General features: G+C 43.7%; 1 long non-coding RNA gene across 2 annotated transcripts; it reads left to right on the top strand.

Annotated features, from left to right (window-relative positions):
* Window positions 1-21,170, top strand: LOC115074671. 2 transcript variants are annotated; one of them, XR_003852309.1, is made up of 3 exons: window positions 1-83; window positions 3,893-3,971; window positions 20,792-21,170. It is a non-coding gene; the product is annotated as an uncharacterized LOC115074671 (long non-coding RNA). The 2 variants fall into 2 exon arrangements; XR_003852310.1 differs by lacking the exon at window positions 20,792-21,170 and adding an exon at window positions 8,309-8,385.
* The last annotated feature ends 5,839 nt before the right edge of the window (window positions 21,171-27,009 follow it).

Raw genomic sequence — 27,009 nt, 5'->3', positions numbered from 1 at the left:
TTCAGACATTTGCGGATTGCAGAGGGATACTACATGAACCTCAGTCAGATTTCTAAGCAAGAGAGAGTACTGAAACAATTCTGGTAAGTCTTCCAAATATCATTAGAAGATGGGCCAACACTGAGATTATTATAATTATTAATATTATTAGATCTAACTGCCGCTTTCAACACTTTAGACCATGCTTTCTTATTCAATTGGCTGAGACGGATTGCATTAGAGGGGTTAGTACTGCAATGGTTCCAAACTTGTCATTAGGACAGATTTCCTAGACTGCTGAAATATGGAGAACCATAGGGGATATGTTTTGGCACAATTGTTATTCAATCTGTATATGTTCCCAGTAGCTGACCTTATACGTTCACTTGGCATTGATTGTTGTTTATTTGACGATGACATTCAGCTTATGGCCCAAATTGGAGAGGACTAGACTGGAGCTATGGGCAAAATGAATGCTTGTTTGTTGGCCCTAGCAAACTGGTTTGAGCAAAATAAATTGTGTCTGAATTCGACAAAGTCGAAGGTACTCTGGTTTAGTTGGAAAGACAGGCCCTTAAAAATTCATCTGACTGAGATGTTTACTTATTCCAAAAGACACAGTACTGAGTCAGGGAGTAAGGCTAGACTGCAAGTTGAATATGAAGGCCCAGGTGTCAGCTGTGACCCATTCAGCCTTCTTCTATCTTTGACAGCTTAGGTAGTTGTGACCTTCTCTTGCTTTATTTGATTTCAAAACAGTAGTTTGTCAGCTGATCATAAGCAGGTTAGATTACTGTAATAGTATTTATTAGAACCTGTCAGGCATGATTTTATGATTGAAGTTGATTAGGAATACAGCTACTCATTTGCTAATAGTAGCTAGGAAACATGATCACAATTCACACATCTTCCATAATTTACATTGACTGCCTGTTGAGTTGCACATTCAATTTAAAATGTTGGTTTTGATGATTAAATGTACCCATCTGGGCTTACCACATTATCAAGACAGAGTCATAAAAAATTATGAGCCAACAAGATCTTTGCGTTCCTTACAAAATGCCCTTTTAACTTTACCTATCAGCTTGGAGAAGAGACGGCTGAGGGGGGATATGATAGAGGTCTTTAAGTTCATGAGAGGTCTTGAACGAGTAGATGTGACTCGGTTATTTACACTTTCGAATAATAGAAGGACTAGGGGGCATTCCATGAAGTTAGCAAGTAGCACATTTAAGACTAATCGGAGAAAATTCTTTTTCACTCAATGCACAATAAAGCTCTGGAATTTGTTGCCAGAGAATGTGGCATAAGAACATAAGAAATTGCCATGCTGGGTCAGACCAAGGGTCCATCAAGCCCAGCATCCTGGGTTCAAAAAAGGTTTGGATAAGTTCTTGGAGGAGAAGTCCATTAACAGCTGTTAATCAAGTTTACTTAGGGAATAGCCACTGCTATTAGTAGCATGGGATCTTCTTAGTGTTTGGGTAATTGCCAGGTTCTTGTGGCCTGGTTTGGCCTTGTTGGAAACAGGACGCTGGGCTTGATGGACCCTTGGTCTGACCCAGCATGGCAATTTCTTATGTTCTAATGTAAGACATATCTATCCAATATATGACTTTCAGTTACTATGGACTGAAATTTTTAGAACAATCTGCCACTGGAGATTTAGACTGGAACCTAACAGTTTTGAAATCAGTAAAAACATGTCTTTTTTTTCTTTGGTTAATTGAGGTTTGGCTTACGAGCTGAGTATTTTATCCTTTGCAATAGTAACGTAGAGATAGATGAAGCTATTCAGTTATACAAGATGGGAGAATTGGAGCAGATCGGGACAGCTTAAATGGTGTCAGTGGATGATTTGGGAAGGGATGTATTATTGGATCAGTAATATTGTTGTGGTCTTGTGTGGTTTAGAATTAAGTGGTAGGGTGGGATGGATGGTATAGTTGTGTTGATTATTTACATGGGTGGAATGGTTGGGATGATCTTATGAATTTTATTGTAACACTCTTTGATGTTTTTTGGTGAGAAGTGTGAAATTAAATCTTATTAAATAAAATCTCGTTCAGGTGGTAATTTTAAAAAGAGGACTGATAATCAAAGAACCAAAAAGTAATAAAATAGGATTATATAACATGCAGTAATGATCTCACTCTGATATGAAATATCTTGGAAAACGTCAAATAATTAACAATTTAATAGTTATGAGTGACCTTCCTACTGCACTTCTCAGGCATGAATATTTTTGAATTCCTGATAGAAAGATGTGCTAAAGTATAATCATTGTTCTCTGTGAATTGTTCCACTGTTGAGAAAATGCACCATCAATAGTGACATACTTTTAAATATATTTTCTTTTGCAATAGACTTGAGGCACTTGGGCATGCAGACATACTCAGTCTTCTGCCAAGCTATCCTTGAATTTACCCCGACATTGCAATGTTTCGGATAAACATCCTTTTTCAGAAGATGAAAAATTCCTTTTGCGTCTCTATATTATATATCTTAGTTTATGATAGCATACCAGGATTTTCACCAGCTCTAGAAATGAGTCAGGGATGCATTTTATTTTTACTTGCAAAAGAAAATATATTTTAAAAATCTGTCACTATTGATGGTTCACGTTCTCAACAGTGGGACAATTCACATTGACCAATGATTATACTTTAGCACATCTCTCTATCAGGAATTCGAAAATATTCGTGCCTGAGAAGTGCAGTATGAAGGTCACTCCTAACTTTTAAATTGTTAATTATGTGACATTTTCCAAGATATTTCATATTAGAGTGAGATCATTATTGCAACTTTTACAAGAGTGCATGTGCACCCATATATGGAAACGCAGTCACATATGCAGGAATCATTTAAGGTCCAAGCAAATGTGTGCATATTATATAAAATAAACCTAGCGCGTGTATTATATAACGTACACCTAACGCTCCCAATTTTAAGTATTTCCATGAGCAACTGCTAGTTGCATATTTTCCTTAGGAATTGTCAGCACTTACATGCACATGTGAAGGAAATGACCAATTTTACCAGTTAGTCCACCAGTTTGCCCAGTCTATCTGTAGGTCACCCAGACCTCCCTGGTTCTATGTCCTGCACTGACTCCAGTTTATCCAGACCCCTCTCGCAGTCTGTATTTGGCTATAAATAGTTTCATTCAGGCTTACACCTGATAAATAGCAGAAGTAAACGTGGCATATGAGCCATACACTCACCGTGTTCGCAGGAGATAAAATCGCAACTTCTACGCATATATGTTAGCCCCACCCTGGAACACCCCTGACCTGCCCCAAATCTGCCCCTTTTTTACGCTAGCAAATATTTTCTTGCATCAGTGCTTGTGTGCGTATGTGCGAGGTTTTCCCCAGCGCAAATAAGTGATGCTTGCGCGCGCGTGCATCTGCCGTTTTATGCATGCTCGCCTCTTTTAAAATTCACCTTTCATGGTTTTATGTAACCCAAGTGTGCTTTACTGTTCCCCATCGGGGATTTGTTTCTTTCTCTCTCTCTCTCTCTCCAGCTCTATTCCCACATCTCCTCGTCAGACTCCATCTTGTCTGCTAAGATGGCGACTGCATAGCTTAATTAGCTGCTTAGCTTTCCTGAAGCCTCCCATGAATCCAGATAATAACAGCTTCCTCCTCTTATTTTGTCTCTCGCCAATATACACTTTTGCTACAAAATGGCAATTATCTCATGACATAAACTTGACAAGAACAACAATTTGTGTTTATGGAAATTACATAAAAACATAGTCTAAAGTGTAGTCTCACGTCTGAGAGACCTGAGATATCTCCGCACTGATCAGTTTGGATGTTTCTGACACTTTCTTTTTACATAATTTACATTCTGACTCTTCAGTCTCTGTTTTATACTTTCAGATATTTTTCATTTATTATTGCAGTTAAACCCTCTCAGACCTGCAAGAATTCCTACCGTGTCAGCTTCAAGGAGGCGTTCAGCAGGTGTTCCCTCCTTGCCAGGTAAGCTGCCTGGATCGCAATTTGCCCTGAGTGGAGGCTAGGGCCATTGCTAATCTGCCCAGCTGGCAGATGGAACGGTACCGGTGGGCCCCCGGAGGGCTGTGGGGCGAGGGCTGTGCACAGCCTCATTGGATGAGGGCATTCCAGCTGCTCCCATAGCTCGCCTGAAGGTGGTGAGCAGAAGCTGCCCAAATGGTCCAATGCCTGGTAATACTGTCTTGGCAACCGCTTTGATAGTTTCGCATGCTTTGGCTAGGGCACACATGTTGTTTCATGGTTGAATCATGTAATAAAGCTGTGGCCTATTTATCTAAGCATTCTGTTCTGTTCAACGGTCTGTGACCGAGGGGATTTTTTTTTTTTGGGGGGGGGGGGGGGGGGGGGGGGGTGGCAGTATCACCGAGCAGGGATGTGCAATCATTGAAATGACATAGGAAATATGCATCTCTTATGTTAGTTCTTGTTTTGAAATGGAATGACAGAAAAAATGAAAAAAAAAATGTTTCCTGTGATTTTATGTAGGATCTGCTTCGCATGGCTTTTCTAATCTAGGCAACTTTAAATAAATAAAGTATTTGCAGCTAGCACACACTGAAAACAAAAAAAATGAATTAGAAAGAAAATAAAACAAAAATCATTGCTTAGGAAATATATCCAGAGCCTTCCATTCCAGGAACATTTCCGGAATGGGAGGGTAGTTTGGGTAGAAGGAAGCAGGAAGGCTGCTTCCATGATGCCCTGTGAGCAGCGACTGGAGTGGTTTAGGTATTTCTCTCTGGGACCCCATGGGGCAGCGAGGAGCCTGGGGCTTCACTTATCGGTCCGTGGAAGAGAGAGGATCTCTTCAACTCAAGAATTTCAGACCACCAGAACTTGAGCCAGCAGCTATTTGATGGGCAAGGTGAGGAATTTCAGGAAGGACTTTTTGAGGCCAATATTCAAAAAGGCCTAGAATGGCTACTATCCAGCTAAAGTTAGCAGGATAAGTTATCTTGGATATTCAGGCATTCTGTTATAAGCAGCTCATATGTACTTTTAATTAAATAAATTCATTAAGTAAATGTCCCTGAATAAAGTTACCTGGGCTACATTTTAGCCAGATGGCGTTACACCTAACCGGCTGTCTTTTGAATATTGCCAAGTAGGTTTAAAGTTATCTGCCTACACATAGCTGGGATAATTTTAGAGTTAACCGACTTACAGGCCGATACAGTAGCGCACTGTTAACCCGCGTTTGGACGCGCGTTTTCGAAGTGCTAGCTTTACCCCTTATTCATTAAGGAGTAATAGCGTCTCGAAAACGCGCGGCCAACCCTCCTGAAACTAATAGCTCCTGCAACATGCAAATGCATGTTGATGGCCCTATTAGTTATTCTCACACGATTCAGTAAGTAAAATGTGCAGCCAAGCCGCAGAAAGGTAGGCGTTAATTTCTGCCGGCACCGGGAAAGTGTACAGAAAAGCAGTTTTTACTGCTTTTACTGCTTTTCGGTACACCCTCTGACTAAATATCACGGCGATATTAAGTCGGAGGTCCCAAAAGTAAAAAATAATTAAAAATAATAAAAAAAAATTTTTTTATATCAGCCCGTGGCTTGCGGGTTGAAAACCAGACGCTCAATTTTGCTGGCGTCCGGTTTCCGAACCCGTGGCTGTCAGCTGGTTTGAGAACCGACGCCGGCAAAATTGAGCGCCGGCTGTCAAACTCGCTGACAGCCGCCGCTCCTATCAATAAAGAGGCGCTAGGGACGCGCTACTGTCCCTAGCTCCTCTTTTTACCGCGGGCCCTCATTTGAATACTGAATCGCGCGCACAGGAGAATGGGCGCTCGCTCGCTGTCCCGCGACTTTTACTGTATCGGCCTGTTATTGAAAAGAATATAGCCGGTTAAGTGGCACAGTGTGGAAAAAAAAAAGCGATTCATGGGTCTGTTAGGGTGAATCGTAGCCCTCGGAAGAGCTGGTGACCTGAAACAAGGGGAAGCAGCCGAGAAGAAAACTGCTTCAGGTAGGGCCCCCTCGCCAAAGTCACGCCTCCACGTATCAAGGGATTGGCGAGGAACAGAAAGTTGTGTCCGCAGCTACCCGAAGGCTGACTCGTCCTTTTGGATTTGCTACCTGCCGAGCCATGAATTCCCAGATTCTTTGTGTCAAGACGTTGGTTCCAGTCTGTCACTGCTATCTTGCAGGTCCAAGTCTTTCAGTTCCTTCCTGCAGTTCTACCAGTGTCAGTATTTACTAATTCTGCTACTGCATGGGACCTGGTTTCCTGACCTGCAGTTCTGCCCTGCTTCTAGTACCTTCTTCCAGCCTTGCAACCTGCCTGCTGATTCTCGTTCCTGGCCTGCAGCCAAATTCTGGATCCAGTTCCACTCCAGCTCGTGTTCCCGCCCACTCCAAGATCCAGGTCTCTGCTTACCTGAGGGAAACTATAGACTCCTAAGTGTGTCCCAGCTGTCTAGTTGTACCTGACTCCATCTGCGCGCCAACACCCAGGGGTCAATCCCACCCAAGCCCATAAGTACCTAAAGAATGGTGACCTGACACACACCCTCAATCAATGTGTAAAAATTTGGGTCCGTGCTGGGCTGTGCACCCTCACACTCCAAATTCCTGCAAGAGCACTTGTGAAATAAAACAGGTAGGGGGTGAACTGGATGGCATCCCACCTCCTGTCTGTTTTGGCAAAATCATCAAGCAATGTTTCTTGCTCCTTCCCCCCCCCACCCCACCTGATCCTTAACCCTCCGACCTACCCTGTACCTTCCCCTATCATTTTCTTCTGCGGGATCGCGGCATGCTTGTTCCACCATCCAGGTGGCTTTCAGCGTTGCTATCAGAACAGCAACGCTGAAAGCCGCCGGGATCACTGCTGTCCTGGCTAGGGTTGCCCACTGTATCCGGTCCTGACTTTACCCCACTAGCACCAGAGCTTGCTAGTCTGTGCAGGAAATACGGTAAAACCAGGACTGGATCGACCTGTCCTGAAAATCTGGAATCAGTTGGCAACCCTAATTCTGGCCTAAGAAAGGAGTTTTGTGGAGGTGCCAGATGGGTGAGAGAGTTAGGGTTTTGTTTCGTGTCTAATTTAGATTCTACCTGTCGTGACTGGTCAAAGTGGATTACATTCAGGTACTGTAGGTATCTCCTTGCCCCCAGGGAGCAGGGTTGCGGTGGGGGGGAGAGGGTCAGAGGGGGCATTGCTTGAAGATTTTGCTGAATTGGGGAGGGCGTGGGGGAGGTCACCCAGTGGATCCCTTACCTGGTTTATTTTAAAAGTGCTCTTGGAGAGGCTGCGGGTGGGGCTGCTTTGCCCAGCATGGCCCATTTTTTGCATAGTGGCTGGGGATTTGGGAATCAGGTGACGCTCCTGTGCATCACATTTTCTTCCCACGGTCCCTTAACCAGTGAATATAGCCAGTTAAATTTTAAAGTGATACAAGATCACGTTTCTGGATAACTTTAGACCTCTTCCTGGGGACAGCTAGAGTTAGGGGAAAAACTTATTTGGCTAACTCCTAATGTCAGAGTTAGCCAGATAAGTATTCTGGCTAACTTATTCCTGCTTCAGAACAACCCAAAATGCCCATCACTTAGGGGCAGATTTTCAAAGGGGTACGCGCGTACCCCCCGAAAACCTGCCCCAAGCTCCCCCTGCGCACGCCAAGCGCAAGCCCCGGGACGCGCGTAAGTCCCGGGGCTTTGCTAGGGGGGAGTGTCGGGGGGGGGGGGGGTGTCGGGGGGCGGTGCGACATTTGGGGGCGTTTCCGGGGGGCATGTCGGGGGGTGTTCCGGGGGCGTGACTGAGGCCTCTGGACCAGCCCCCGGGTCGGGTGATGGCGCGCCAGCAGCCCATCGACGGGCAGACGTAACTTTTCAGACAAAGGTGGGGGGGGGGGGGGGGTTAGGGAGGGGAAGGTGCAAAGGTGCAGGGGGGTGGAAGGAAAGTTCCCTCTGAGGCCGCTTCCGATTTCGGAGTGGCCTCAGAGGGAACGGAGGCAGGCTGCGCGGCTCGGCGCACGCAAGCTGACGATTTTGTACAGCCTTGCGTGCGCCGACCCTGGATTTTAAAAGATATGCGCGGCTACGCGCATATCTTTTAAAATCGGCGTACTCTTGTTTGTGCCGGTCACGTGAACAAAAGTACGCGCAGGCGTACTTTTATAAATCTGCCCCTTAGCTAATTTATAGACGGATAATGACATAACTGGCTAAAACGTTATCCAGATGCTTGCTGAGGAAATTGAAAACTCTGCATTTAGCTGGATAAATTGTGTGAATTATCTGGCTAAATGCATTTGAATATTGGTCTCTCTTTTTTTTTTTTTCCCCTGGAAGAAAGCAGCGAACGTGGAGGAAGCATGGGGTGACCAGCGATTTGAAAAGGCTGAAGTAGCATAAAACTTTGTCTGCAGAAATGACTTTGAGGTTTTTGAAAGACCTGTAAACTGTTTCCAATTTTTTCTTCTGTCTTGTGGCTCTGTTTTGTATCATTTCTGCTATCTATTGAAATTGTGGCCATCTTTTTTCAGAAAATCTATTCTCTGGAATACAACTTTTGGAGTGGACTATTTTATTTTTGTGCACAATGTGACCCTCGTAATGGTCCTGCAGGTGTCTCTCTGTCCCCAATTCACAGCACCTTTGTTCTCCACTTTGCTTTAACTGGTTCAGTATTCCACAGGACTGGAACGTGTGGGCCTCCTCCCCTGGGGAGAGGGAGAGGTTTACAGAAATGGAAATGAACAAAATGTAACAGAGTTAAAAAAAAAAAAATGCATTGCCTGAACCTCTGAAGAATGGATCTGGGAGTGAGATAGCCAAAGCTGCATTAGCTCTAAGAGAGAGCGCCTGTATCTTTTTGATTAATTTTTTTTGCTGACCTGTAGAGCCTTCTGCAGGAAGGAAATGTAAACATAAAAACCCTTGAAGAAAGAGAACAGGGGAGAAAAGTAAAGGAGCAGTTTTGTTGAGCAGTGCCCAAGCTTATTGATTCCTGCATGGGGGAAAGGAACCAGTTTGGAGACAGATTGGAGGCTTGGCGAGGACAGGAAGCAGATCAGTGTAGCTGTGGCTAGTGAGAAAGAAAGTGGTTATTTTGCCAGAGAGCAAAAGGAATTGTTTGACCAAAAGACCCTTGCTCCTGGACAGTCATGGGCTGTGTTCTAACCCAGTGGGATAGATCTGGTAGAAAACGGGAAGCTGTGAAGGGAAGGGTGAGGTGAGCAAAAGGAGAAATTTGTGTGCAAGGAAATTTAGTTAAAAGTTAGTTATCAGCAGAGATGTGTGGAAAATTGTAACCTGCTGTAGTTAAAAGTTTGAGTGAAGAAAAAGCTTGGGAGAATAGACCAAAGGATTTGTTCAATCAGAGGCTGGCATTAAACCCAGAAACTGTAAAAGCGGACTGAAATGCAGTTTCAAATACTGGCTCTGCCAAGTACCCTGGCAGAGTGAACTGGCACAAAGGGCAGTTTTGAGACCTGTACAGTTTGTTTTTGGACTGGAACTAAATTTACTAGTTGAGGAGAAAAATAATTAAGGAAGATTTTTCTGCTAACTAAAGCTCTTCTTTGCTAGAGCTGTATACTAGTAAAATTGACATGTATATAACCAGAGAAAGAAAAGTAAATTTAAGTAATTGACAAAAATTAGATAAGGACATACATGCTGAGGTAGATTTTAAAAACATACGCTCGTGCGTACTTTTGTTCGCGCACCAGGCGCGAACAAAAGTACGCTGGATTTTATAAGATACGCGCGTAGCCGCGCGTATCTTATAAAATCCGGGGTCGGTGCGCGCAAGGGGGTGCACATTTGTACAATTTGTGCGCGCCGAGCCCTGCGCGCGCTGCCCGTTCCCTCCGAGGCCGCTCCGAAATCGGAGCGGCCTCGGAGGGAACTTTTTCTACCCTCCCGCACCTTCCCTTCCCTTCCCCTACCCTACCTAACCTACCCCCCCGGCCCTATCTAGACCCCCCCCTACCTTTATCGGAGAAGTTACTACTGCCTCCGGGCAGTAGTAACTTACGCGCGCCGGCACGGCAGACCCCGACACAGGCCGCTGTGTTGGAGCACTCGGCCACGCCCCCGGACTGCCCACATGCCCCCGGACACGCCCCGATCCCTAACTGCGCCCTCCCTGGCCACGCCCCCGACCGCCCCTTTTTGCAAGCCCCGGGACTTACGCGCGTCCCGGGGCTTGCGCACGCTGCCAAGCCTATGCAAAATAGGCTCGGCACATGCAGGGGGGGTTTGGGGTAGGTTTTCGGGGGGTATGTGCGTATCTTACACTCGTACCCCTTTGAAAATCTACCCCTTTATGTTTATTTTTTGATTAGCTAGTACATGACTCAGTCCAGTGGTTCCAGCGAATGAGGCATGCGCATGCCTAGATTCTGCCGGAAGATAACTCATGAATAGTGGAGTCTCTCTTTTTGATTTTCTAGTGGTACATGGACCAGAGGAACCGAGGATCAGAGGAACCAAAGATTTCAAGAAGAAAGTGTGCCTATGCACTCCAGCCTCACCGGCAAAGACTGCCAAACTGTCAGCTGTATCTTACGCAGCTGTCACGTTTCAGGCCAGAACCAGAGGGAAGCACAGACACAAATACACACAGAAAGACTCACGGACACAGGGAAATTGATGCACAGAATGAGGCATAAAGACTGACACAAGTTTAGTGCCCTTACATCTTGAGGGCTGAAGATAATTTATACTTACCTGGAGATTTTCTGAATAAGAACTGGAACCTGCAAGAGACAAAAAAGAAAAATATTCTTGCTTTAAGAAATTTGTACTACAAGTTTTACGTTAACTATTTGAACTGAAACTTAGCTGATTATTGTTTCCGTTGGTGAATCCATGTACCTGCAAGATAAAAGAAAAGGGAAAGTTAATATTTGAAGTTCTTTGAAAAACCTTAAAAGGGGAAAAGAAAGTAGTTAGTAGTGAAATATACTTACTTAGCTGTTGAGTATTTCACTTGAAGCTGATAAAGGTGTTCCTGGAAAACATTTAAAGAAATTTTACTTGTTACCAAAAGAAATGCCTTCAATTAGTGTTCTTTTAAAAAATAAATTCTATCAAAGCTGAGAATTTGAGCCAAGGTATCTATTACCGTGAATTAGCACCTTTTATATTTCAGAATTTTATTACTTCTCTCCCTTCCGGGGGGAAATCACTGGTATTGCTAATAATCACAATTCAGAGAAGAATTGTTCTTTTATGTGTGACTGCCACTGGAGGAAAAGGAGGAGGATTATTCAGTTTGGCCCCCATGGCTGTTCAAAAGCTCTCCCATTCCTGTTCTGTCCTATTAGGGAGAGGCGGTGTCGGGAATATTACGGTTGCGTAGGCTTCCCTTTGAGAGACCATTCCATTTCCTGTTCCTTGTTGTTTTCTCGCGAAGGTCTTTCAGATATTGTGAGTATCCCTTTTCATGCTTCTTCTTCCTTACTCTGAATACTTTTAATCCTGAGCATACACTGTGATAACCTGGATTGGAGCCGTGCATTAACCTGGCACCCTTTTTGGTGGCTCCCTCTTCCATGGAGCTGCAGCTGTCACTGCATTCTCTGTTGCCGTGTTGTACATTTTGACCATTTGACTTGGTCTTCTGTTTGAGCTCTCAAGGCCTGATTTACCTTTTCCCTATTCTGTTTCAATGGGGATATGGAAGGACGTTTAGTAAATCCAGACCCTAACGCTCGAATTTTCAATGGGCCCCGCGTGCAAATACCAGGGGATACGCCCGTGGTTGGGCCCTGCGCGCCAAGCGCATTTTAGAAAGGGCCCAGCTCGGCCCGGCCCTGATAGGCACAAAAGTGCCGGGCCAATGAAAAGGGGCGGGCCTGGGGGCGGGGTCTGGGCGGGCCTGAGGCAGACTGGGACAGCAGCCATTAGGCCCTGTCCCGAGGAAGTGTGCACCGGCAGCCGACCGGCGCGTGGAAGTTACTTCTGCTCTGAAGGAGCAGTGAGTATAAAAACAAACAAAAAAAAAATATCCTAGATAGGGAGGGGTTAGGGGTCGGGGAGGAGAGGAGAATGAAAAAGGGAGGAAGGGTCGGTAGGGATATAGGAAAGTTCCCTCCTAGTCTGCTCCTTAATTGAAGCAGACTGGGAGGGAACTGGGAGAGGCCATATTGCGTTGCCGCGCATTTCTTTACAAAATCCCTCCCCACGTTGTGCGCATGAATGTGAACCTGCCCGCATATGTGCGCACCGGTTATAAAATCGACCGTGTATGTGCATGCGGATATCGTATTTTATAACATGTCGGGGAGCCACTGAGCATTGGGATTCAGCGCCACTTGGATAAGACTGCGCAGAAAAACAGCTGACAAACATCACCGGGATAACGTTAGCAGGGTAAGTCAGCAGAAGACTGACCTGGCTACGCTCTGCTGAATATCTGAACACCAAATGGATGTCACTTCATGACCACAGGAGGATAATATAGAGACCTTCATACAATTTAGTGATAATAAATTCGCTCAGCGTTGCTCCACATTTACATGAAACGGGAACACCTCACTGCATTTAATTCATGGGTCTCAAACTACCGCATTGAAACTTTTTTTTTATTTCTTTGCTGCATATAAAAATAACCATAAAGTAAATATACTTTGTTTATCCTAGATAATTTGCTTTACTTATCTTAATATTGAGAGACCTTTTTATTATTTTCCCTGCAGCAAATATGCAGCAATAACATTTTTTTTTTTAAATGTTTCAGTGCGGTAGTTTCTGAAACCCATGATTAAACACAGTGGGGTACATTTTATAAAAAAGCGCAGGCGCGTACTTTTGTTCGCGCACCAGGCGCAAACAAAAGTATGCTGCATTTTATAAGATACGCGCCTAGCCGCGCGTATCTTATAAAATCCGGGATCGGCGCACGCAAGGGGGTGCACATTTGTGCACCTTGCGCGCGCCGAACCCTGCGCACACTGCCCGTTCCCTTCGAGGCCGCTCCGAAATCGGAGCGGCCTCGAAGGGAACTTTCCTTCCGCCTCCCCCCACCTTCCAATCCCTTCCCCTACCTAACCCACCCCCCCAGCCCTATCTATACTCCCCCCCCCCACCTTTATTCCCAAAGTTACGCCTGCTCAAGGCAGGCATAACTCACGCACGTGGACCAGCTGCCGGCGTGCCAGGTTCCGGTTCGGGGGCTGGTCCGGAGGCCGCTGTCACGCCCCCTGGAACGCCCTCGGGCCAGAACCACGCCCACAGCCACGTCCCCGGAACGCCCCTGGATGACTCACTACCGCGACATGCCCCCCCCCCCCCCCAGGAAAGCCCCGGGACTTATGCGCGTCCCGGGGCTTGCGCTCGGCGTGTGCAGGGGGGGGGTTACGTGCGTAACCCTTTGAAAATCTACCCCAGTGAGTTGTAAACGCCTTTTTGTTCCCATTTCATGTAAATGTGGAGCAATGCTGAGCGACTTGTTTATCGCTCATGAACATGAAGGTTTCTATATTATCCTTCTGTGGTCATGAAGTGACATCCATTTGGTTTTTGGGGTTGTTATATATTAATCTACCATTGTGAATTATGTGGTAATGTTTGGGTGACTGCTGAATATCTGGGCAGGTCACTTTCCTGCTCTTTGACCTGTGGAATATCAAACTCTTAAGAGTTTGATTTATTCAGCTTCCCCCGCCCCCTCCCATCATAGAAACAAATGGGGGAAAAAAATCCTTAGTAAATCAGGCCCTTCGTTTCTATTCCTTGGTCATTTTATTTTCCACTAGCACCAACCACTAGGCCAGAGTCTGACACTTCAGACTGCATCTTTTCCCAGAGGACTCCTTTTTCTGATATAACTTACTGCCAAGCAGCCTTCACTGCCGTCCCTGTGATTGTTGTTGTAGGGTAGCGTCTGCACAGATTCTCCTCAGGGCTGCCTCTCTCCTTAAGACTCTGCACACTCTGCTTGTTCCATTAGCAGGTTCACTGCTGCTGAGTGCAGAATAACTGACAATGTACAACCTGCTTGAATTCCCTATTCCTTTCTCTGCCATTTGCTGCTTTCTATTCCACTGTAAAGCTCCTGAAAATTGCTTTATAATAGGTTTTTGCCAGCTGCTACCTTCTGCTGAGTGCTTCATACTTTTCTAGAATTTTCCGACTAATCTGTGTAGTGAAGTTCAATATATTATAGCCAGATTTGGCTAGCATATATTTATTCTTTTCATTTCCACTTTCTGACTGGATAAGTTTGGACATCCTCTACACGTGTTTACTATAATGTCCTTTGGGCAGAACTCCCTGTTAACTAGATATTTCTTCAGAGAGCACAAGCTTTGCCTATGGTTTTGTTCGATGCTACTTGGTCTCGATATGTTTTGGTTTTTTTTTTCTTTATCTTTATGGGGGGGGGGGGGGTTTGCCCATTTTCTGCCCTCAGGAATGGTGTCTCTGCTCCTTACAAACATGAATTTTGGGGCCTCAACTGATCTGAGTGCCTTCAGTGTGACAGAGCTCTCACTTGACCTGGCCTTGGTACGGTGCCAGTGTGTCAAGAAGGAATTTCCCACTCCCCACTGGGAGTAGTTCTAGGGAGGTATAAAAAAAAAGCCTTTGCAATGCCACTGGTGAGAGAGAGAGAGAGGTATTGGCTCTGTCCCTCCACAGAGAGGGTTCTGAGAGAAAAGGATTCTAGGGGAGGGAAGTTCCTGGAAGAGAGAGGGTCCTCAAGAGCTGGGGACGAGCGTACTGGGAGGTGCCAGAGGAGAGCCATTCTATTTGGGAAAGTCTACCAGAGTCAGAGACTGATTCAGCTGCCAGGAGAGAGAGAGAGGACAAGACAAGGAGGCTCCTAAAGAAAAAAAAATTCATCTACCCACAAGGAACTGGGAGGGTCCAGGCTAGAAGGGGATAACTTTCCCATAAGAGCTTGCTGTGAGGAACTTATTGTGACTTTTCTGGATTGGTTTACTGCTGTTGACACCAGTTTCTCAGTAAAGACTTTGTTTTTGAGCAAAACACAAAGGAGAAAGCGTGGTCTGGTGTGTGTGTGTGTGTGAAGCTGGTGTGCAGAAGAGCCCCAGAGACGTAAAAACCCTAAAGACCAAATTTTCAAAGGCCTACGTGTGTGGCCGTGCCTTGCACGCACAGCGTACGTTTTATAACAGGCCCTGCCATGCACATAAACCCAAGTGCCGGGCCCTGGAAAAGGGGTGGGCGGAGGCATGGTCTGGGCGTGGAGGGATGGGAAGGGATGGAGGCCAGAGGAAGTGTAGGAAGGAGGGTAGGGAAGTTCCCCTCCCAGTCCGCTCCTTAATTGGAGTGGACTGGGAGGCAACTTGGGAAGGCCCGATTGCGTCACTGCATGTATTTAATGAAAATTTGCCTCCCCTGTGTGTGTTGCTTGCACATGTGCGCGCCACAGACCAATCAGTCTGTGCAGTAACTGCTTTTAAGGTGGCTGCCTTGTTATGCCTCCTATTTTCCCACATTCATATAAATAATTTTCAAATAATCTACATGAAGCTAAATCTAAAGCTATGATCGTTTACCAGAGGATTTATATGTTCATGTTTACGATTGACATTGTGTTCTATAGAAATCCTTGCACGTAATAATCAAGAGGCTGATATTCAAAGTGATTTATCCAGACAAGTTTTGAATTATCCAGATAAATGCTAAGGCTTCAATATCGTTGCCACTTATCCAGATAGATTTTATCCAGTTAAGTCATTTTCCAGATAAAATTTCTCCATGTTACTTGGAGCATTTAGGTGTGGGCGGGGGGAATTGACTGAGTTGAATAATATCCGGCTAACTCCGATAAATACATTATCTGAATATTTATTATTATTTTTTATTTAACATTTTTTATATACCGCAGTTCTAGCAACAATGTTGCTAATCACTTCGGTTTACAAGTAACTTTGGGATGACAAAACATATGTGTGTCTTACAGAGAACAGGAATATGAACTGGGAATGGTTAAGATAAATATATATAACTTCCAAACATTAAACATTAGATTATTATATGACATTTTCAACAATGAGTATGAGTCTAACATAAATAGCGGATTGCTTATATGTTATTTGGCTAAGACTAGACATGGTCAAGAGCAGAATCAAAGTTTTCCAGAAGCATATTCATTGATAATTTCAACTTCCCAACATGTGATAATCAAAGAACAGAGCCGGTTAAGATGGATAAAAATTGTGAGGTCCATCAGACTGCTAGCCACCTCTCTCCTCGCATACACCATTCTGAAAATAGTTGTGTGTGTTCTTTGGCATCACCAGTTCACTGACAATGATGCCAGTTCATCTAGACTAATTCACCCTTCACTAGTGCACATAGACACACACTAGCTCCTGACTCTGAGCTCCCACAGTTCATTTCGATCTCCCGCACAAAAAGTGCAGACAAAAGTCCAATGTCAATTAACAGGTGTAAAAGTATTCGGACAAGTTCAGTAATTTATACATGTATACATCTTTCAAAAAGCATACTTAAGGCCTGATTTTAAAAAGCATTTACATGCTTAAAATTGTGTTTTACACGTGTAAATGCACTTTATCTAAGTAAGTGGGCTTTGGAAAATTGCTACATTGAATTGTCCATAGGATTCATCCACTTAAGTGCATTTTGCTACAATAGTAGTTATATTTACATGTGTAAATCCTTTTAAAAATTCATCTAATTCTTCAGAACATTACCCCAGGATACTCCTAAACCACTCCTTTTATTACCCATTAAAATGTATGCACGATACTGCAAGTATTCAAATACTCATAAGGTTTATAAAATACTAGCGAAAAGTGCCTAGCGGTACTCAGGTAGACTGATCTAGAACAACCTGTGTGTGTGTACCTGTATGTGTGCACCTATGTGTTTCTGCATGTATATATGTGCCTGTGGGCATGGAAGCCTGTGCGTGTAGTTGCCTCTCCCTGTGTATATGGATACCTCTGCCTGTGTGTGTTTGGGGGAACGTGTGTGTGTGTGTGTCTGCCTCTGCGAATATGTGTGTTTGGCAGAAGGCCTGTGTGTATGTGTGTGGCTGCACCTGTATGTGTCTGCCTGTGCATGCATGTGTGAGCCTGTGTGCACATGCAAGCCAGTATGCGCAAGCCTGTGCACTCTTGTGTGTGTTTCCTAAAGTTTCAGCAAGCTTGTGCATACTTGAATGAGCTTGTGCATGCATGTATGCACTTCTGCAAGCTTGTATGTGCCTATATTTTTTTGTCCCTGTGTGTGGGAGCATGAGAGACAGAGCTTTACAGAGAATATTAGTGAACAGTACCTGACAAAAGCTTGAATTGTTTGGTCAATAACAGCATGTATGTGTGCCTGTGCCTATATGTGTGTGTGTGTGTGTGCCTCTGTGTGTGTGGAGGAGCATGTTCCTGTGTGTGTGTGTGTGTGCGCCTCTGCCTGTTTGTGTCTGTGTTTGGGGGAACCTGTGTGTATATGCCTTGTGTCATGATTTGAAGCTCCAAGGAGGAAGACTCAGAACTAATGTCAGGAAGTATTTCTTCATGGAGAGGGTGGTGGATGCCTGGAACGCCCTTCCGGAGGAAGTGGTGAAGACCAAAACTGTGAAGGACTTCAAAGGGGCGTGCATTAAACACTGTAGATCCATAAAGTCTAGAGGATGTGAGTGAAGAGAGGGTGGCTTGCGGGAATGACAGCTAATACCTGGAGATAATACCCTTATTCAATAGACATATACATGGTTAATGCGACTTCAACAGAGCTCTATGCTTCAACGGCAAGAGGAAATGTGGAAAAAAGGATTTGCATTCACAAAAAAGCGGGGAGTAGTTTGCTTGTTACGGCGGTTACTACCCCAAACCAAAGAAGCCTGATACTTCACTTTCAATGTATATCCAGTGTAGCTTTCTGCTTCAACAGCAGGGGGGAATGAAGAAAAGATGATTTTATATTCAGACAACAAACAACAAGGACTGAATTACACAGTCTGGGTAAACAAATAAGTATGGGTTTAGCTTGCTTGTTACAGCGGTTACTACCCCGAATCAATTAAGCCTGATACTTCACTTTCAATACATATCCAGAGTAGCTCTCTGCTTCAACAGCAGGGGGGATGAAGAAAAGTGGATTTGTATTCAGCTAAAACCAACAAGGACTGAATTTCACAGGCTGGGTAAACAAATAAGCGTGGGAGGAGCTTGCTTATTGCGGCGGTTACTACCCCTAACCAATTAAGCTAGATGCATCACTTATAAGCAGTTCCAACACTGCTCTCTACATTAATGGCGGGGGTGGAAGGGAAATAGAACCAAAAGGTTACTAAAGGCCAAGAGTAACAGATAAGTATGAGAAAAAAAAAGTGTGAAAGCTTGCTGGGCAGACTGGATGGGCCATTTGGTCTTCTTCTCCCGTCATTTCTATGTTTCTATGTGTGTGTCCAACAGGGCTTTGCCAACAGAGCATATTGTCTTTGCACAGTGCACCTTCCACTGTACTGGCACCATCTGGTGGCCACAGACAGACATGACAGTGTAACCGACCGACCAACACATATAGATCACAAATAGATCATATAAGCATGTACATGCTACTTATGAGTGTATATGCTATTTTTACATGAGGAACCCCCACATAAGACTTTAAAAATTACCTCCAGAGAGGTTGATATTCAGCACCACTTAGCCAGACAAATAAGAACTTATTCAACTAAGTGGCAGCAACTGGATATCTGGCTGTGATACTGGCCACCAGTTATCCAGAGAAGTACTTTTCCAGCTAAGAGGGTGGTGGGAAATGGGCATTTCAGGGAGAAGTTACTTATTTGGATAACTTACCGGATAAGTGCCGATATTTGGGCTTATCTGGTTAAGTGAATTGGGTAAGTTAGACTTACCTGGCTAGTTAGTAATTTTGTTTTGTGATATTCAGCAGCATATTCAATCCTGAGGGAGCATTGAGAGCAGAAGATTTTGCTGGTGGCTGTAGAAAATCAGTGAGTATCGCTTTACTGGGTAATTTTTGGACTTAAAGTTTGGTAAGAATTAGATTATGGAGTAATCTAATCTTTAGTTTGTGTACATCATTAAAAAAGAAATGTAGGTAATTCTATGTGTGTCTGCCTGTTAAAAAGAAAAAAAAGGTAGGTAACTTGCTTTGAAAATGTGTGAGTGAAGAATTGCCATAGACATAGTGTTTCCAACAGTAGCCAATCCAAGTCACTAGTACCTGGCAAGTACCAAAACATTAAATAAATCTCAAGTTACTATTGCTTACTAATTAATAGCAGTTTATGGATTCTTCCTCTAGGAACTTATCCAAACCTTTTTTAAACCCAGTTACACCAAGGGCCATATTTTAGTTGGTATGCACGGGCGTAGATTTGTGCGCGCAACCCGGCGTGCACAAATCTATGTCCAATTTTATAACATGTGTGCGGAGCCGTGCGCATGTTATAAAATCCGGGGTTGGCGCGCGCAAGGGGGTGCACACTTGTGCACCTTGTGTGCACTGAGCCCTAGGGGAGCCCCGATGGCTTTCCCCGTTCCCTCCGAGGCCGCTCCGAAATCGAAGCGGCCTCGGAGAGAACTTTCCTCCCGCCCCCCAGCCCTACCTAAATCACCCCCTACCTTTATTTCATAAGTTGCGTCTGCCTATGGGCAGGTGTAGGTTGTGCGCGCCGGCAGAATGCCGGCGCGTGATCCCCCAGCACAACTACTGTGCTGGAGGCCTCGGTCCCGACCCACCCCCTCCCCGCCCCTTTTTTCAAGCCCCGGGACATACGCGCGTCCCGGGGCTTGCGCCCATCGCCGAGTCTATGCAAAATAGCTCGGCGCGCGCAGGAGAGGGTTTTAAAGGTTTACGTGCGTAACCCTTTTAAAATCCGCCCCTAACTGTTGTAACCACATCCTCTGGCAATGAATTCCAGAGCTTAACTATGTGCTGAGTGAAAAAGAATTTTCTTCGATGTCTTTTAAATGAGCTACTTGCTAACTTCATAGAGTTCCCCCTAGTCCTTCTATTATCTGAGACAGTAAATAACCAATTTACATTAACCTGTTCAAGTCCTTTCATGATTTTGTGGACCTCCATCATATCCGCCCTCAGTCATCTCTTCTCCAAACTGAACAGCCCTAACTTCCTTAGCCTTTCCTCATAGGGCAGCCATTCCATTCTCCTTATCATTTTGGTTGCCCTTCTCTGCACTTTTTCCAGTGCAACTATATCTTTTTTGAGATGTGGTGACCAGAATTGTACACAGTATTCAAGATGTGGTCTCACCATGGAGTGACACAGAGGCATTATGACATCCATCATTTTATTTGCCATTCTCTTCTTAATAATTTCTAATGTTCTGTTTGCTTTTTTGATCGCCACAGCACACTGGGCCGATGATTTCAATGTATTATCCACTTTGACACCTAGATCTCTCTCCAGGTTGGTAACTCCTAAGATAGAACCTAACATTGGGTAACTACAGCATGGGTTATTTTTCCCTATATGCAACACCTTGCACTTGTCCACATTAAATTTCATCTGCCATTTGGAAGCCCAATCTTCCAGCCTCACAAGGTCATCACCACAATCCGCTTGAGATTTAACTACTCTGCATAATTTTGTATCATCTGCAAATTTGATCACCTCACTTGTCATATCCCTTTCCAGATCATTTATAAATATATTAAAAAGCACTGATCCCTGAGGCACTCCACTGTTTACATTTTCCCACTGTGAAAACTGACTATTTAATCCTATTCTCTGTTTCCTGTCTTTTAACCAGCTTGCAATCCACAAAAGAACATCACCTCCTATCCCATGCCTTTTTAGTTTTCTTCCTAATTTTTAATTTTTGTTGCAAAGACTACAGCAGTGGATCTGGCCATCTGAAGGGAAGATCTGCCAGCAGAAGCAGCTACCATGCCCCAGCAGGAGTCCAACAGCCTGGAAGATCTTCACTAAGGATACACAGTAGGATGCTTCACTGGCAATGTTGTTTGCATTGAACTGAACTGACTGAGCAGAAAATAAAGTCACAGATTTTCTCAATTTAGTGTGTCCTTAAGCAGCATTTATCAAAGACTTAATCAGAGTTGTCTACAATTTATATTTTTCTTGTTCTGTATCTCATATCAGTGTTAATCTGTCTGTATAGATATATTGTATTTTATGTATGTATGTATATGTGTGTGTGTGTGTGTGTGTGTGTATATATATATATGTGTGTGGGTGTGTGCAAAGATTCAAAACCATGTTATTTTGCTATTTCAATAAAACATTGTATTGAAACAATAACTGAATGTCATTGCTGCAGAGTATCAAAACCACATTTTGTGATAGATGTTTTTTTTCTCAGTACAATATTGGCAGCCAAGTAAAATCTTGAAGAACCCTGAAGAAATGTATTGCTATTGAAAGATTTAATTGTTTTCAGCCCTCACCCATGTGGAGAGCTCTCTGGGAAGGTCAAGGGGGTTGTATGAGCAGAAGCTGTGGATGGGGGGGGGGGGAGGGTCTATCTACTGCCGTGTTCTGTGTTCCTAAGGTTTGGTGATTTCAATCTCTCTTGTGGTGGTTTCCTTCATTTTATCCATGATCTGGGGGGGAGGGAGGGAATGTTTTTAAATAAATACATTGCAGGAGAAAAGGTATTTATCAGATGTGACAGAATAATGCAAGTCCGGCAGAGTTATAAATAATTGTTGGCAAAGTAGGAGTGGTATACGGGGTTGGAAAGGTTAATATGGGTTCATAATTACTTCCTATGCATCAATGTTGCCAGGATTTTCTTTCTGTAGAAACATTAAGGGGTCCATATTTAGCTGCAGTGTGGCTGTGCTAGAGGTGTATTACTGGTGTACGAGCAGCCGCGCTGCTGAATATACACGGCTATGTTACACAGAACCGGCTAACTTTGGTCGGGCCGAAGGGCTGTCCTAGAGTTAGCCAGATAAGTTACCCGGCTAACTCTGAATATCGGAGCTTACTCTGCTCCTTTCCGCAATGCTCCTGCCCAAGCTGGCTAAATTCTAGCCGGGTAACTAGAGGTATAATGAGTGACCCAGCTAGAATTTTGCCAGATACGGGCTGAACATAGCCGGGTAAGCCATTTAGACAGATAACTATTACGTTATCAGTCTCCAGTGTGTTTGAATATGGACCTCTAAAGTCCCAGTACAAAATATTTTTAATGTAAAAACCTTTCACCAAAATCTCACTCCTTATGAGACGGCTGCACTGTACTTCTCTGTCCTGGAGGGGGACAGCAGCTGGGCACAGGGAAGGTGGGCGGGGCCTCTTATTTTGGCATTGGGCTGCAGGACATCAGGAAGAAGCGGTTGGGTCTTAAGATTTTTTTTTTTTTTTTTTTAATAATGTTTTCAGATTTAAGGCTCTTTTGCAGTACCCAAATTTGATTGATTAGGTTATTTATTTATTTATTTTTATTTATTTAAATCTTTTTCTATACCGTCGTTAAGGTGGGTACTGTCACAACGGTTTACATAAAGGCACATAAAGTAATGCTATTGTAATCTTACATTTTACATGGGTGCCATACGGATCGGTAACATTTTTTTAAGCAAGATTAAATATTAAATGAGGTTGAAAAAACATGTCTAGTTCAATTCTATAGCAGTTTGAGTACAGGACTCATTCTCTAATTGTAGCTTTATCCTTTACTGCAGAGTTCACTTAAAAACTATAGTAATTACTGTTGTGTGGTTGGGTGTTTCTTGTTCGTACCATGCACTTCCCTGGTTTCATTCTCCCTTCTCTTTTTGAAAAGCTTGTTTAAAGAGCCAGGTTTTTAGGTTTTTCCTAAATGTTTTGTTTTCTCTTTGTAATCTTAACTCCAAGGGCATGGAGTTCCATAGTATGGGACCTGCTAATGATAGCAGTGAAAATCAGCACTAGCCACCTAACTTCCTCCCCTTGCCCTAACACCTGCCGCAGGATCAACCAGGATCAACCTCCTGGTGAAAATTAGGTGGCACAATCTAGCCATTTCACCAGTCAATTTTTAAAGACTTTGATCTTGCTGGCTAGCACTTTTTCTAGTGATTTTTTCGGTTGCAGCATATTTGGACTTTTTGTTTTGTGAATTATAGCAATTTTCAAAGCCATTTCAATGAGTAAAAAGTGCTTATTACACAGAAATGGGATCTTTGAAAACTGCTTGCCCTATCTGTTATGTAAAAATATATATAGTGCCAGTACACAGATACATTTGCATGGTGACATAAAAAGTTTATATATAAAGTCCAATCCCCACCTGAACTCTCACCCCTGAAATGCCTCTTCAGTAGTCATGGAAAAATATGCAGGTATTTTACCCCCCTGGCAATTTTATAAAACTGCATTTTTACATGCATAAATACCTTTAATTCTAAAAATATAATTGTTCCTAAAAACAGTGGTTTCTCCAAAAGGATTATTTGATTTGTGTTAGAATACCATCTGTTTTTGTTATAGTCCTTAGATGTTTTTTTGGTAAAATCTCTCTGGTAATTAGATGATGTTTGTTTGTCATGATGATTTTTTAATAATGTTCTATGCTTTTTATTATGGTCTTACTATTTTGTTGCTTTTTATTTTGTATGTGTATTATTATTTTGTTTGTAAACATTATTTTAAATACTACTGTAGTGTACACAGCTTCGGACAGCCCCTTGGAATTGGCAAGGCGGTTAACAAATGTTTTTAATCAGAGGTCTCCAAAATTTTCAAGGGGTCACATAGCAAATTTCAAATTGCCCTCAGTCTGCTGAGTGTGGAAAGGAGCGGGGCATACCTGGCCTTTTGGATGATTTTAGATGCTTGGGACTGGGATCCTGGGAGAGTGATAATAACGAGGTCCTTAGTTCAGCAGCTGTGCGGCTCGGGCCAGATAAATTTATCCAGCTAATTTAGCTTACATGCCGCTGAATATATCCATCTATCTTAAAGTTAGCCTGGTAGGTTTATCCAGCTAACTTTAAGACATGTCTGTTGGCTGACCAGAGTCAGCTGGATGTGCTTTCCGGATAACACTGAATATCAGAGTTAGCCAGATACCATAGGCTAATTCAACTCCTTCCCATTACATCCCCAGAATGCCCCTACCTTATCTGGTCAAAGTTTAGCTGGATAAAAAGTTATCCAGCTATTTAGACGAATAAGTGCACAAATTTTCATTTATCTGGATAACTTCTGAGTTATCCAGCTAAGGGGGTAATTTTCGTAGTGTATCGCACGCGAAAAGGGACTTTTTGCGTGCGATAGCTAGATCGGGGCGGAGTCGGCTCCGGAAGAGGAGTCATCGGGGCGGACGCGGCGGAAACTTCACTGGCGGCGAAAAGGTAAGAACCCTTTTCGCTGCCAGTAGCGCGACCAATACCACCTTTTACGATGGCGCTATTGGGTGCAAAAGCTGGCAGCGATAGCACCGCGGAGGTGCGATCGCCGCTGGGTTTCGCAGACCCGCCCCCCGCTTTGCCCCCCCCACCCCCCGTTACCGCCGGATTCTCTAAGGTCTGTGACCTTAGAAAATCCAGGCCTAAAATGTCTTTCAATATGAACTTCAATATTTTTAGATTTCTTGGAAGTTGGCAACCCTGCTCCCTGGCTTCCCCTTTCTCTGCATCTGCCTCCTGCCGTGTATGTATATGTGGCACACCCCTTCTCCTCCTCCCCTCCCATGTCATTCATTCTCCACTCTTTACTCTCACCACTTCTGTCTTCCAACTTCCTTCCATCTCATTCCCTCCTATCCCTTCTTTTCTCTTTCACCTCCTCCCTTTCCTTCTCTCACTTCTCTCCGCTATGGAGCCAGACGTCCGTCAGTATCTTGTTACAGTCGTCCACACAGCAGTACATAGTTCTGCATTAGAAATTAGGCATCTACAGCCCCATTAAACTCAGAAAAATCCACCCATCCGTGTTTGTATTCTGCATATAACAGTCTGCAACTGTCTGAGAATTTTCATTTTGGAAATCCAAAGCACTATTAGTCTAACCTGACTTTTGAAAAGATTTAAAAAAAAAAAAAAAAAAAAGAACTCTTAAGGATAATTTTAATGATCATTTTCACCTTCAGCTTAGGTTTGGAAAGGCAAATAATCAAATCCAAAATCTAAATCCCCATCTCTAAATGGTCTATGCAGTTTTAAAAGAGGTTCTTCTATGTTCTGCCTACCGGAAAAAAAACACTTAAGTCTTGCAAATATGGACTTGTTACTGCAATTTATGTAGTTTTGCCCTTACATCCTAATACAGATCAAACAGTTCAGTGTAGTAATGCTTTATCCGATTACCTTTTTTAAACCAAAACTAAACCTAACAGGCCCTTACTTTCAACAGATTTTTGCCATAGATATAAAACAACAAAAAAAAAGCCTTTTGAAAATATAGCTGAATATGCCTACGTTCAGAGTCTGTTTTCAGGTGCCAATTTTCCATAGCCTATGGTGTTGCAAGAGATGCACAGACCTAGTGACTCTGCAGGCCATGGGGTAGCTGGATTGAAACCAGCAGGCTACAACACCCCAGAAACCACCTGCATTAATACAGGCAGGTTAGTGGTGGCCAGATACTGTCCTTAGGTCCACAGGGATATAAGTGGTTGGATGTTCAAGCAGCAGCCTCACTAGTTGTTTTGGTAGTTCTTTAAATTATTACAAAGCTTTGTGGTAAGGGGCTGGGTCCATGATTAATTTATATATGTTCATCTAGCCAGATCGTAAAGAAACACAACAAAAATTCACCTGGACAAGCAGTGCTATCCTACAAGAGGCAGCTGGGATATATCCTTAACAGCGTGGACTTTTATAAGGGGGCAGGCTGGGTAGCTCAATTAGTCTTTTATCTGCTATCATCTACTATAAGGCTCATGTAATAACTTGCAAAATCTTTTCTCACGAGGGGTTACGCACCGAAAAGTGTGCAGTTTCAGAGTTTTCACCCATGTTTTTGCACATGTAGCTTCTTTTAATTTATTCTCAGATTTACATAAAACACATTCGTAATTTAAAAGATCAGATGGAAAAGAAAGAGAAATAGCAAAACTCTTTCCTGCACTAGTGAAAATCACAACCGAGGCCCACAACAAATGCCTGGAGGAACAGGAAAGATTTTAGGAGCTTCTTAAAAAGTCGTGATACACGTCAGTCCACAGAACAAATGGTAAGGGAGTCCCAAAGGACTGGACCCTGCCACAGAAAATATCCTCTCACGTGATCCAGATAAACGAATGAGGTGGTCTGATGGCACCTCCAAGAACCCCCGCTGAGAGGAATGAAGATGCCCGAGTAGGACTGTGAATATGTAAAGTTTGCAAACATAGGGGGTCATTTTTCAAAATGCGATAAGCCCTTAACGCATACGAAAACGCCTTATCGCATGCGAAAACGTGTTTACCGCATGCGATCGCACCATATTGTATGGTGCGATGCAAATTCCAAAAAATAGGAGGAGTGGGCTAGCCTGTAGATAGATAGAGAGAGAGAGCACGACTGGCCATAATATCATGGCCCATAGGTAGGTATTTGTATCCCTATGGTAGGCCCACCTAGTAACTCGAGGTGAGTATTAGGTAAGAGTGTAGGGGGTTAGGGGCCACTTTGACATTCTACGTGATACCTACAAACAGAACAGTGGTCTCTTGTGAAGATTTGCTGGCCTTCAGAGTGAGGAAACTCACTCCAAGATGAGATTTGGGCAAGGTTCTCTCAACCTAGCTTGATGAGTCCATCAAGCTAGGTTGAGAGAACCTAGCTTGAGTCCTTCAAGCTAGGTTGAGAGAACCTTGCCCAAATCTCATCTTGGAGTGAGTTTCCTCACTCCGAAGGCCAGCAAATCTTCACAAGAGACCACTGTTCTGTTTGTAGGTATCACGTAGAATGTCAAAGTGGCCCCTAACCCCCTACGCTCTTACCTAATCCCCACCTCGAGTTACTAGGTGGGCCTACCATAGGGATACAAATACCTACCTATGGGCCATGATATTATGGCCAGTCTCAGTCTCTCTCTCTCTCTCATTAAAAATGGTCCCCCAGTGGTTGAATGCAGGAAATACAACAGGTCTGGCACTTATCACAGAATCT

This window comes from Rhinatrema bivittatum, chromosome 13, assembly GCF_901001135.1.
Source record: "Rhinatrema bivittatum chromosome 13, aRhiBiv1.1, whole genome shotgun sequence".
Taxonomy (NCBI): domain Eukaryota; kingdom Metazoa; phylum Chordata; class Amphibia; order Gymnophiona; family Rhinatrematidae; genus Rhinatrema; species Rhinatrema bivittatum.
The sequence above is the reverse complement of the archived record's forward strand: the minus strand, read 5'-3'. Positions and strand labels throughout refer to the sequence as shown.